The sequence below is a fragment of the Pinus tabuliformis genome, chromosome 4_2, assembly GCF_031772625.1.
Source record: "Pinus tabuliformis cultivar Carrire ecotype Pingquan chromosome 4_2, CPIR1, whole genome shotgun sequence".
Taxonomy (NCBI): Eukaryota; Viridiplantae; Streptophyta; class Pinopsida; order Pinales; family Pinaceae; genus Pinus; species Pinus tabuliformis.
This window is the reverse complement of record NC_142304.1, coordinates 801,397,751-801,411,245: the sequence shown is the minus strand read 5'-3', so window position 1 is coordinate 801,411,245 and position 13,495 is coordinate 801,397,751.

Sequence of the window (13,495 nt, the reverse complement as noted above, 5' to 3'; positions counted from 1 at the left end):
ATATCAAGATGATCCTGATTCATTTAGGTTTCCCATATTCCTTCATCTCATGGATCATGGCCTGTATTACTACCCCATCTTTCAGTATTCTTATTAATGGCTCGGCCACCCCATTTTTTCACTCGGAAAGGGGTCTGAGGCAGGGGTGCCCTCTATCCCCTCTGCTCTTATTATTGGTAATGGAAGGTCCGAGTCGCCTTATAGACGATGCAAAGAGGTCTGGGGATATTACTGGTCTTCGCATATCATAGATTTGCTATCTCACCCATCTACTATTTGTGGATGATGTCCTCATCCTGCTCAATGGTAGCATCAGAGATTCAAGATCATTTTCAAGAATACTCTGTCTCTTCTCATCTGCTACGGGTATGCTCCCCAACCAGGCCAAATCCACTATCACTTGCTCCCGCACATCAGTACAGGAATCTCAATGTGCCCGGCAGGTATTCCCCTACGGTCTCCTCCCTTTGGACAGTGGTCTAAAGTACCTGGGATTCAAATTAAAGCCAACCTGCCAAAGAATTGCTGATTGGGTCTGGTTGGTTACAAAATTGGAAAAGAGACTCGCGGTTTGGAGCTACAGATTCTTATCAAGGGCTGGCAGACTGATTCTTATCAAATCTGTATTAGAGGCTACCCCGGTATTCTGGATGGCGCTTGCATGGATCCCGAGGAACATTCTGGGAAGATTAAAACAACTTTGCAATCGCTATCTATGGAATGGAATTCAGGACAAAAGATTATTTGCATGGATTAGCTGGAAGAAGATCTCCCTTCCAAAAAAATGGGGAGGATGGGGACTAAAGGACCTACCAAATTTCGCACAAGCACTCTCTGCAAAGATGGGCTGGTCCCTATTAACTAATCAAAACCTATGGGCACAAGTTGCATACCACAAATACATATGGCCCATGCAATTGTTGGACTGGATCAGACTGCCATCATGGCATTCACGGGGGTGCTCATCGAACTGGAAGGCCCTCACACATTCTCTACACCTCATCCGGGACAACCTGGTCTGGCGTATAAATGATGGAGAGCTGGGTAGGATTGGACTTGACCCGTGGATAGGTAGTGGGGGTAGGCACACTCTCAGCAGGGATCTTATCAGTCACCTTCATGATCAAAATATTTGCAGATCACCTGCGCACTGATATATTCTCTCAGGAATGGAAGACCGCGCAGCAATTAGACCTTCCACCTCAATGGCATCAGGAGTGGGGAGAATATACACAGGCCTTAAAAGAAGCACACATTCGTATTAAGCAAGGGCCGGACGAGTTAATATGGTGTAGGGCTGAGAATGGTATATATGCTCCAAAACATGGATACACCACCCTCATCTCTCCCAATAAACCAGACATAACACAGAAATGGTGGAGTAGTTTATGGAAGCTGAAGGCTCCTCCCCGCTCCAGGCTATTCTTCTGGTGCATTCTACAGGATATAGTACCCACGGGCGAGTACCTCATGCGCAGAGCAATCTTCGGACCCTCCCGATGCTCCTTGTGTAAAGCAGACTCTGAGTCAACGGTGCACCTCTTCTTACACTGCGCTACCACCCGTGCTGTATGGAAAAACATCACTACAGCTCTGGGCATCGTCGATGCATGGCGGGGGAATGATATGACAAATGCATGGGAAGATTGGAGCAATAGATTCCCGGGCTCAAAGATCCTTAACCTCCCCCTTGTGGTCGCTTGGTACATCTGGCTGGCTCGGAACCAGTATATATTTGAAGAGAAATCTATAATCTGGCCGCGCACAGAAGCTCTTATTATATCTGCATACCAAGAACTCCCAGACCCGCCTCCACCCAAGATCAGATCCATTCTACCCCCGCCCATTATAGATAAAACAGTAGCATGGGCCTTCTTTGATGGCACAACAAATCAAACAGGATGTGGGGGGGGGTTTTGTGCTTCATATCAACGAACACCACAGATACATGGTCAAAATGGGGCTTGGTGTGGGCTCAAATAATCTTGCTGAACTAATGGCTCTGAGAAACGTAATGCAATTCGCCCTACAAAAACAGTGCACACACCTGAATATATTTGGGGATTCTTTGACTGTCATAAATTGGATCAATCATGATTCTATTTGCCACATTCAAACTCTCAACAATATATTATATGAAGCTCAAAATTTATGGACTGAATTTAACCATGCCTCTTGCATTCACATTTACAGGGAACACAATCAAAGCGCTGACCAACTATCCAAGGAGGCAGCGCTACTACCCAGAGGTGAATGGATAATAACGGAACAACAGGGTTCGGAGGAGCACAGATACTACCACAGGCCTTACATAGACCATCGAGATCAACGGGACCAAGGTCCCGGGGATCCTTAATTGAGGCAATTTTTGATGTTTTGTCATATGTATATACAACAGTTTCATTTCTCTGGATGTTTTCACAGACCCTGCGCGGTCTAGTCACTGATATAAACACAGAACTGTAAATGATGATAAATTAGTATTTTTCAAGCAATCACCCTGCGTGGTGATCACACAATGAAAAGTAAAGCATATGCGGCCTGCATATACAATATGTAATTTTCTTCTTTTAATGAAAATTACAATTTTTTCCAGGGGAAAAAAAAAGTAGATTGATAAATATTTTTAACTTAAACTAATGTATATGGATGGTAGATTAAGACATGTAAACATTGGTATTTTTAATTTATTATTCACAATATATTAAAAAAATAAAAAATATTTGTATTTAAATTATATATATATATATGTCAGGCCAGGGGTAACTCCAGTTTGACAGAAAACTCAGAAAAACTGATTCGTGTATATTCCATAGGTAACCCATTGTTATATACAATAGGGGGTGATTGTTCAGTTCATCTCCCGATGACTGTTCACCTTCCCAATTTATTTATTTACATAAAATTCCCAATCATGAAGATTAGGTGTCAACATTCCCCCCTTAATCTGAAGGGATGTTGGTGAGTCCAAGCATCATTCTGAATCATTCAAGCTTTTCCCTTCCAAGTACTTTGGTGAAGATGTCTGCAATTTGCTCATTTGTGGAACAATAACGGAGATGGATTGTTTTGGCCTCAACATGATGTCGAATCAAATGATATTTAGTATTGATATGCTTTGTTCGATCATGGAACTTTGGGTTCTTGGCCAACTTTATTGCAGAGGTGTTATCAATCATGAGTGGAGTCGATTGTACTTGTTTTACCTGCAAATCTTCAAGAATTTTCCTGAGCCACACAATTTCTTTCGTTGCTTCGGCTGCTGCCACGTATTCTGCTTCTGTTGTGTAATCTGCTGGAATTGATTGTTTGCGTGATCTCCAGGACACAACTCCTGATCCAAGACTCATAGCATATCCTGAAGTAGATACCCCGGTTTCTTTGTCTCCATCGAAGTCTGAATCAGAGTATCCAATCAAGCTGAAGTCGTCCACCTGTGTATACTTGATTCCAAGGTCTTGAGTTCCCTTCAAGTACCTTAGAACTCTTTTTGCAGCAGACCAATGTCCCTCACAAGGCTTTTGCATGAACCTGGATAGGATTCCAATAGTAAATGAAATGTCTGGTCTGGTAGTAGTGAGGTATATGAGACTTCCTACAAGTTGTCTATACTTTGTTGCATCCTCAAATTCCTTTCCTTCAACAGATGTGAGCTTTAAGTTTTGTTCCATTGGAGTAGAAAGAGGATTGCACTCTGTCATGCCAAATTTGTTTAACAAATCTCCAATGTATTTCTTTTGAGAAAGAAATATGGATTTTGGATGTTGGGTTACTTCAATGCCAAGATAGTAATGAACATAGCCCAAATCAGTCATTTCAAAACTTTTCCCCAATTCCTTCTTTATGGATGCAATATAGCTTTCATTGTTCCCTGTCATTAAAAGATCATCTACATATACCACAAGATACACAACTGTTTTGCCAACTTTCTTGACAAATAAAGTTGCATCATCAAGATCAAAATGATTGAAGTTGAGTTTCAGAAGATGCTTAGTTAGTTTTTCATACCAGGCTCGTGGTGCTTGTTTGAGGCCATACAAGGACTTCACAATTTTGCATACTTTATGTTCATGTCCTTTCACACCAAATCCTTTAGGCTGGGACATAAAAACATTCTATTTTAGATCTCCATTCAAGAAGGCAGTTTTTACATCCATTTGATGGACTTTCCAACCGTTCTGAGCTGCTAGTGCAAAGAGTGTCCGGATGGTGGCCCATTTTGCTGTGGGGGAAAAAGTTTCCTCATAATCGACCCCTTCCTTCTGTGCAAAACCTTTTTCCACAAGCCTAGCTTTGTGCTTGTCAAGTGAGCCATCAGCTTTGTACTTGTTCTTGTAGACCCACTTGCAGCCAATTGGTTTGGTTCCAAATGGAGGATCAACCAGCTTCCAAGTGCCATTCTTTATGAGGGCATCATACTCCTTTTTCATCGCTTCTTTCCATTCATCATGAGAAGCAGCTTCTTTGAAGGAAGTTGGTTCAAAATCTGTAGACAAGTTCAATTCATAATCATAAGTAACATCCATATCAACAGGTGAATTAGAGTCATCTACATCACCTCCATCTTGTCGGTTTGAATTTCTGGTTTCTGTTTTTCCAATTTCATCAGGATGAACACTTTCAAGTGTCTTTGTCAGCCACTTTGGGGGACCTTTCTGAGATGGTCCAGGCTGCTCTGTTGATTGAGTTGGGACTGAATCAAGATTGAGTCTCCCAATTCTATCAATTACATCACTTAAAGCATCATCCGTTGTTGGAGTTTCATGCAGAGGAGATTGTTCTTCAGAAGAAGAAGATTCCACATGTTGTTCTAGTATAGGAATCCCCCCTTCAAGATGTGGAATCTGATTATCAAATTCTTGAAATGATTTCGTTTTTGCGAATCTATCCAAGCGATCAAGTTGTCGCTCAACAACATTGTCAGATTTGGATGATTCAAGAAAAATGACATCTCTAGATACAACAAACTTTTTATTTACTTCATCATAGAGGCGGTATGCTTTAGAGGTGTTTGAATACCCCAGGAAGATACACTTACGACTTCTAGCACCAAGTTTGTTTCTATGTACCTTTGGTATCAAAGCATAACAGGTGGAACCAAAGATCCTAAGATGTTTTACCGAAGGAATATGTCCATACCACAATTCATATGGAGTCTTGTTTCTTATAGCATTAGATGGACATCTATTCTTTATATATGCAGCACATAGAACAACATCAGCCCAAAACATTATCTTTACATTTTTGAAGAAAAGCATGGATCGTACCATATTCAAGATTGTTCTATTCATCCTTTCAGCTACACCATTCTGTTGGGGATTATAAGGCACAGTTGTTTGATGTTTGATCCCATGTTGGCGAAGATAGTTTTCAAATTCATTTGATGTATATTCTTTTCCATTATAATTGCGAATAGACCCAATATGAGATTGTGCATCATTTTCAATCCATTTATGAAACTTCTTGAATGTTTGAAAAGCATGAGATTTGTTCTTCAATAAATAAACCCAACACATTCTGGTGTAATCATCAATAAATGTCATGATATATTTATTTCCATTTGCAGAAGGAACAGGCATTGGACCACATAAATCTGAATGAATGAGTTAAAGCTTCCTATGTGCTCTTGAATGTGAATCATGAAAATATTGTTTGCTATGCTTTCCTAGAATGCAAGCATCACATTTCTTATGTTTCCTAGGAATTGTAGGCAAACCAGCAACACCATTTTTCTTCAATAAGCGGAGACTGTCATAGTTTAAATGTCCAAATCTAGCATGCCATAATAAACTTGATGGAAGTGTACCTTCTTCATGATGAGAAATATATGAGAAATGTTGTGCATGAGCAGAGGTTCCTTGCAGTTTGAGAAGCCTTTCTTCTTCTATTCCCCTCATGACAAGTGAGTGGTCAGATGCTTTTCTTACCTCTAGCTTTCCATCAAACATATGAATGGAGTGACCTTGCTGGTGGATGTGGACCAAGGACAACAAGTTTCTCTTGAGCTGTGGGAGATATAGAACATGATCCAGAAGAAATTCTGGAAGACCAGGCAGTTTAAGCCTGATTGTGCCAAGACCTGATGGCTTGATTTTTGACTGATCTGCAAAGTATACTGATCCATCAACATTGTTAGTGAAATCTTCAAAAAAAACTTTTCTATGAGTCATATGACAGGTTGCTCTTGAATCAAGCAACCAATCATTTTTCGAAGAAGCAAGTGAAGCATTAAACAAATCTTCATTTACTCCAATGTTACATTGTGCCTCAATATAGTGAGCGGATTGAGGTGCTTTACCTTTGTCTGTATCATCAGTTTTACCTTTTTTCTAGCTTCTTTTCTGCTCAATTTTGTCCCATGGTAGCTTGCATGTAGAAGCATCATGTGATCCATTTTGTTTGCAGCGAATGCAATGCAGATCTACCTTTTCTCCTTGAGAATGTCTTCCCCCCCTGCCTCTGAAGTATCTTCCTCTTCCTCTTCGTCCACCTCTTCCTCTTGTAGAATCTTGAGCAGGATGCTTTTCTTTATGAGCAAGGCACATAGTCTCTTCAGAAGATTCAGGCTGTCTTCTTTCCAAAGGATTTCTCTCTTTCAGCAAACTTTTTCACAAGAGAGTCAAAGGTTATATCTTTAAGATTTCCATTTGCTTGTAAAAACTCAAGATAATTGGAGTAGGTAGGATAGAGTGCCTTGAGAAAAGCAATAAGAGGGATATCCAGCTCAACCTTAGTGGATTTAATATCATGCATTATAGACTTTACTTCAGATGAAAGAGCAAGAGGATCATTATTTTTCAGTTCAAGAGTGAAGAGTTTAATCATGAGCTGAACAACTTCAAGTGTAGAATGTGAGTCATAGAGTTCTTTCAGCTTTTGTAAAGCTTCAAAGGTAGTTGAATATGATGAAATATGGCGACTTACTTCTTCATTTACAGATGCTATGATTAATGCATAGGCTTTGCTATTCTTGTTTTCCCAAATGACGAGCTCTTTGTCTGATGTAGGCTGCACTGGGTCATTGTCTCCTTCTCCGACACACACTCCTTTCCACAACTCATTTAAGATTAGGGTGTGTTTTATCATCCGGGACCATTCAGGATAGTTCTCCTTACCAGTGAGAACTATTCCTACCATAGAGATGATTGAATGCATTCTGTAAAAAAATACTTCTGCTGATAAAAAAACTTTCGCTGATAAAAAACTTTTGCTGACAAAAAAAAACTTTCTGCTGATATACAATGAAGTTGTACTCAAAAGGGCAACTCAAAAGATTTCAAATCCACAATGTAACCCCTATAAATCCATCATTGTATAAATTCACCTTACATAAACCTCATATAAGTTTCATATAAGTCCATCATATAACCCTCATAAAACTTCACCTTATAAATCCTATATAAAGCTCATAAAACTTCACCTATAAATATCATGGTCATGCGCATTCTTTGAACTGTAATTTACAGCGGTCAAATTCGGCAAAGCATTAAACCAAGTTATGGAGGCCAGCGCACAAAACTTATTTTAAATTCGAACTTATTTGAATCAGGGAGCAAGTGTATTTATTTGAAAACTTCAAAATATATGTTAGCAGCATTTATTTGAAAACTTCAAAATATATGTCAGCAGCATTTATTTGAAACAGGTTCCAAATTGAACAATGCAATGGCATATGTATATAAAAAGTTGTGCGCTTTTTTTTTCAGTGGACAAAAAACTTGCATAAAACACAGGAGAGTGAGCCGTGAGAATTTAATGAGAGTCGGACGCGAAGGTTCGATTCACAGTGCCTTCAACCAAATAAAGCCTTCTACAGGGCATCCCGTTGGCGTCCCTCTTCATGTATCGCGGCACATTCCGCACCATTCCAAAGAGCACTTCTTGATGCATTCCAAAAAATAACACGTCCACCAGCAGCTTCAATGCGGTTCAACTCGTCCTCTCGTTTGGGCTTATGGTCACTGGAAAGGGGAATAGCATTGCCTCCCCTTGATAAGACTGCTCTGGAATCTCCACAGTTTGCAATAACAAGTTGAGAAGTCTCCGCGCATTCAAAGAAGTCTCTGCGTACTGGGAGACTCAAAGAAGTCTCTGAAATAGCAGATACCAGCGCATTCAAATAAGTCTATGAAGCGAATTGGGAGACTGAACACAATAGCAGATACTAGCGCATTCAAAGAAGTCTCTACGCATTCAAAATTCAAAACGTAATACCACGATAATACCAGCTAATTCAAAGAATTCTCTGCGCATTTAAAATTCAAAACGTAATACCACGATAATACCACTTTTCCGCTACGCAAGGAATCCCTGAGAACGGCGATGGCTCGCCTTCGAGCTCGAGATCAGTTACCAATACTGTCAACGGGTCGCACAATTTCGCAATACAGGGTTATTCCTTGGCCAAGGGCATGGGCGTTGGGTGAGAGTGAAATGATGCTTGGATAGTCCTACGTGGAGGCACCAACGCATCTTTTGGCATGTCAGGCCATCGACAGAGGTAGAGTAGCGCTCAGCACTGAGGTAGTGGGCATTTCAGGACAGAGGCAGTGGATATGTCTGAAGACAGGAAGTGCATCAAGTTATAAGTAAGCCATTGATGACATATACGCTAGCTCACCTTGGTGAAGTTGCGTATACACGCTGGTTCAGCACTTTGGTTGGCTCCAGTATTGCAGCAATAATGTTGCAACTCCTGGGACTCCCTTCTTTACTCTTATCAACCCGGTAGTTCGTAACAAACTTGGAAGCGACGGTGCTGTATGCACAAGTACTAGCTCTTGCCGCAGCTGGCACTTGGTCAGCTGGCACAAGTCTGCTAGGGGCTCAAGCCAACTTATATGAGCTCTTAGAAGAAGCTTTATACCTGATGGATGGAAGCTAACTCAAAGGAAGCTGATCTACTTGCAGAAAGAAACTGAAAGTCAAAGAATAACATAAACCCTAGCAAACCCTAATTCTACCAGCTAGTCCTACTGATGCAAAGGAGAGGAGGCAAACTATTGAAGAAGGTGCCATTACTTCTACAAAGGTGAAATGCACATGCCTATGCTATCTCTATCTAAAGAACATATGTTTTTGTATTTTTGGTTACGTTATCAAAATTATCATACATGTACTTTTAACTGGCTTCTTACTGTGCAGGGGTGGATCAAGGAGGAGAAATGCTTGGAAAAGGTTGGGAAGGTTCAGAGAGGGTCTAAGGAGTCCCTAACACCCTTCCAGAGAGTTTCACCAAGTTTGGCTATCCAACAACCTCACTTGTGAGCTTCTACAGGAAGTCTGCAGGGGTTCTACAGGATGTTTCAGGAATTTCTACAGGATGTTCAGAAATTTCTACAGGATGTTCTGACATTGGATTTTGGAGGATGGGTGAGTGAAAGAGGATGCATGAATGGATAGGGAGGTAGGGTAGGGGTCTGAGATGACCCAGTGACTGATGGATGAAGTGATGAGAGGGTGTGGAGAGCAATTTGTCTTAAGGAAGGCTAAGGCAATGGAAGAGCAAGAAGGTAGGGTTACGTGGACAGAAGAGGAGTTGTGAGACGAAGAAGCTGACTAGGAGATGGAGCAGCTGGCCTGGATGAAGCTTAGGTGGATGAGAGAAAGATGGATAAGCCCTGCACGGTGTGCACTTAACTGAATCAACCAAATCCTGCATACAACCGAAATCTTAGCTAATCTATCAGAACTGTCAATGAAACGAATGAACAACAACTTTATTCACAAAGAGAACCATGTACAACACTTAATAAAAGGAACATCTAAAAATGTCTAAACGCATGACTAACTTCTACAAATGAAAAACATTACACCAATGATTGCATGGTCAAGCAAACTAGTGTTTTTGTTGAGCAACACTGGCTCCACGATTCCAGACCCTGATCCAATAAGGGAGAGGTGAAACTGAGAGTGCAGGCAACCCTTTTATGGAGCTTTTATCAATCTTTATCTTATCAATCTTTTCTATACATCCGAAGTAATTCTATTCATCAACAGTATCCTACTTAACTAACAGAACTAAATCTTAGCTCAACAAACTTCGTTCAGATGCATAAAAGGAAAATCACAGTGCTGAAAGGAAAGATAACAATACAAATAAGGAGGCCCTAGGCTCTCAGGTTGGGCCCAACCCCGAGAGCTATGGCTCCTATAAAAAAACTCAGAGCTGATATCAAATCTGATTGCTTCCCATTATCAAAAAATAATCATAAGTCAAGAGTTATGCCAATAATGGCTACAAAAGAACAAAACAGAGCTAGCAGCACGTAGTGCAGAATATGCAAGAGTTTTTCCAAAAGTCCTTTTCGAAGGCTAAAGCCTTAACATTTATACACTACGAGGCCCTAGCTGGCCTCCTAAATCTATGGGACTTGGCTGCCCAAACTGTGAGTGAACAACTCCTTCCAAGAAATTTGCTTGGCTGCCTTCTATATCCGGTTTTGGTGGCCTTTGGAGCTCGGACTTGGGGGTGAAGATCCCGAGGGAGGCTATTTAATGCTATAGACAACCCCCTACGAATCCTCAACCCAAGCTTGGATGTCTCCTAGCCAATGTCTGCTCGGTTTTGCTTCAACATGTGTCAAAAAATCCTGAAATGAGCACGTGTTAGCCACCTAGGAATAATGACTACCCTTATTCGTACAAATGACATAAACATGTTGGCATTATGATGCATGTGTTGTACTTGATGGCAACCCTCTCATAGAAGATCATCTCACTTGTATACATTCAGATGAATCCACGGAAGAGATATCAGATATGACAGAATACATGGATGTAAGACAGTTCAAAGGGATCAGATGACAGTTCACAAGTAAGCTTTGCCATCAAGTCCAAAGGGGGAGATTGTTGGCATTATGGCTAAAGTGTTGTCCTTGATGGCAACTCTTACAGGTGATGGATCACTGTACATCCGTTCAGTAGCAGAGATTGATGATTAGCTCACAATAATGAAGGAAATAAGAAGTATGCAGGTACATAGTACAAAAGGCGCGGACCCACAGGAATATCACAGATAAAGTGCGTACATACCCGCATGTGCACCATGTAAAAGGTGCGGACCTTAGTTCACACACTTTCATGCAGTGAAAAAGTATTCTCACGTGGGAATCCAATGGTGGACCATAGTACTTAGCCCGACGTATTTGATCTGATGGTTTGGTCAGTGGTATTGTTTTATATTATTATTGAGCCCCTTGTTTTTGGGCCCCTTGTATTGGTTATCTATGGTATTGATTCATGGTTTTAGCAAGAGCTTGCCTATATAAAGCAAAGGAGATCATTTGGCTAGACACTGGTGAAATTAGAAGATCTTAAGAGAAGCTAGATCTGAAATTCTTGTAATCGGTTTGTGAGAGAGATTTGAATCAATATCAAGGAGAAACATGAGAATTACAAGTCAGATCTACTAATGGGTTGATATCCTCGGCGCATGTTCAGATCTGTAGATCTGACAGTCTGGGTTATTCTTGAAGTCTTGAAATTATCTATACCCGCAGGACCGCAAGTACAGTGAAGGAAAAGTGCGTAGGTACGCAGGCCCAGAAGCATTGTGGGTAAGGAGGTTAGCAGGCCCAGAATTGCAGAAGATGAGGAGGGGCGCAGACATTCCATTGGACACAGAGCGGAGGTGCGCAGGAAGTCCATGAGACACAGTGCGGGGGTGCGCAGGAAAGCAGTTGGAAACAGTGCGGATGTACGCAAGTGGTCTATGGGTGAAGCTGCGGGCTTTTCATGAAATCTATTTAGCTGCCCCTGTTTATTATTGTTGTGTTCTGGGTTTTAAAGTGATGTCTGGTTTCTGGTATTATGTTCTGATAACAGCAGTCTGAGAAGTGATTGATTAAATGTTTATACATTGATGGATGAGTGGATCAGGTTCTTAATGACTCAATTTTTGGACTAGATCTGGTTGATGACTCACTTGTATATGTATTGATCTAGTGCTTGGGTAATTCAGAAGATTGTTTATATGCTTCAATGTTGTTGTTGGATGAAACGTGGCCTCTCAGATTATGTGTTGTGCTTCAGTGTATCCAGTATGAAAATTGATGAAACGTGGTACCTGGAGGAGAGAAGATTGTAGGTCAGCACCTACATACTAGTATCTAAGCTAGTACAAGAGCTAAGGGAAATCTTTGGAGCATTGTAGCAGGTAGCAGCCTGCGTACTAGTAAATGGATCGGCTAGTACAAGAGCAAAGGGGGTTGTAGCTCCCATACTGGTATAAGACTGCACCAGTACAAATATTGTAAAAGGATTTTCTTATTAAGAACAAGATTGAGATGACTTGCAGCAGGTGGTTTTCTCCCACATTGGGTTTCCACCTTATATCATGGTGTTTATGTGTGTGACTTATGTGTGATGATCTGTTCTATTTTACTGCACCAGTTTACTGTTAATATGATTGATAATTTTCTAATACACTCAACTAACTGAATCATAAGAAGCTGTGGAAGTAGCATATATGAATCTGATTATGGAAATGAAAAAGTTTTATTAATGTGATAATACTGATTCACCCCCCCTCTCAGTATTATTTCCAACAAAACATACTAGAGAATAATGCATAAGTTATGAAAAATGAAGGATTGAGCAAGGGTAGTTAGGCCAAATGAGCCCAAAATGTTACCAAATTTGGGGCTCATCACACTTCCAAGTAGCGTATGCAATCTGATGCATGATTTTGATGATACACTTGGTTCTTAATATTGTTGCAGAGTTTAGTGTTCTGCTCTGTGTTCTAGTGACTGTGTTGTTGACAGGGTTTCAGTGTTTCAGTGATTCAGAAATTGATGATGCTAGTATTGATTGTTTTGTGCTTCAATGATATTTATGGATCCAGTATGAAAATTTGATGAAATGTGGCCTTCAGATTATAGTGTTGTGCTTCAAAAGTATCCTGTCTGAAAATGTATGAAATGTGGTCCCTGGAGGGTGAAAGGAGATTGTAGGTCGGCGCCTACGTACTAGTACATCAGCTAGTACAAGAGCAAAGGGGGTAGTAGCTCCCTTCCAGTAGCAGCTAGAGAACAAGTGAAGATTGGAGCATTCAGTAGGCAGGCACCTACGTACTAGTAAATGGATCGGCTAGTACAAGAGCTAAGGGGGTTGTAGCTCCCATCCATGAGAGTCTGGAAAATGAGAGAGGGTTGTAGCCCTCTGCAGGTTGTAGCCTGCATACTGGTATAAGACTGCACCAGTACAAAAGATTGTAAAATGAAGTTTCTTATTAAAGGAAGATAGAGATGACTTGCAGCAGGTGGTTTTCACCCACATTGGGTTTCCACCTTATATCATGGTGTTCATGTGTGCTTCTTGTGTGTGATGATCTGTTCTGTTTTACTGCTCCTACTTACTGTACATATGGTTAATGAAGTTCTGATGAACTAACTAAAGATCAACATTTAATGGATTAACTGAATCATAAGTATTTTGGATATACGCTAGTTGCATTAGACATTGTTTCGTATACACGCGGGTTCCCTTAATT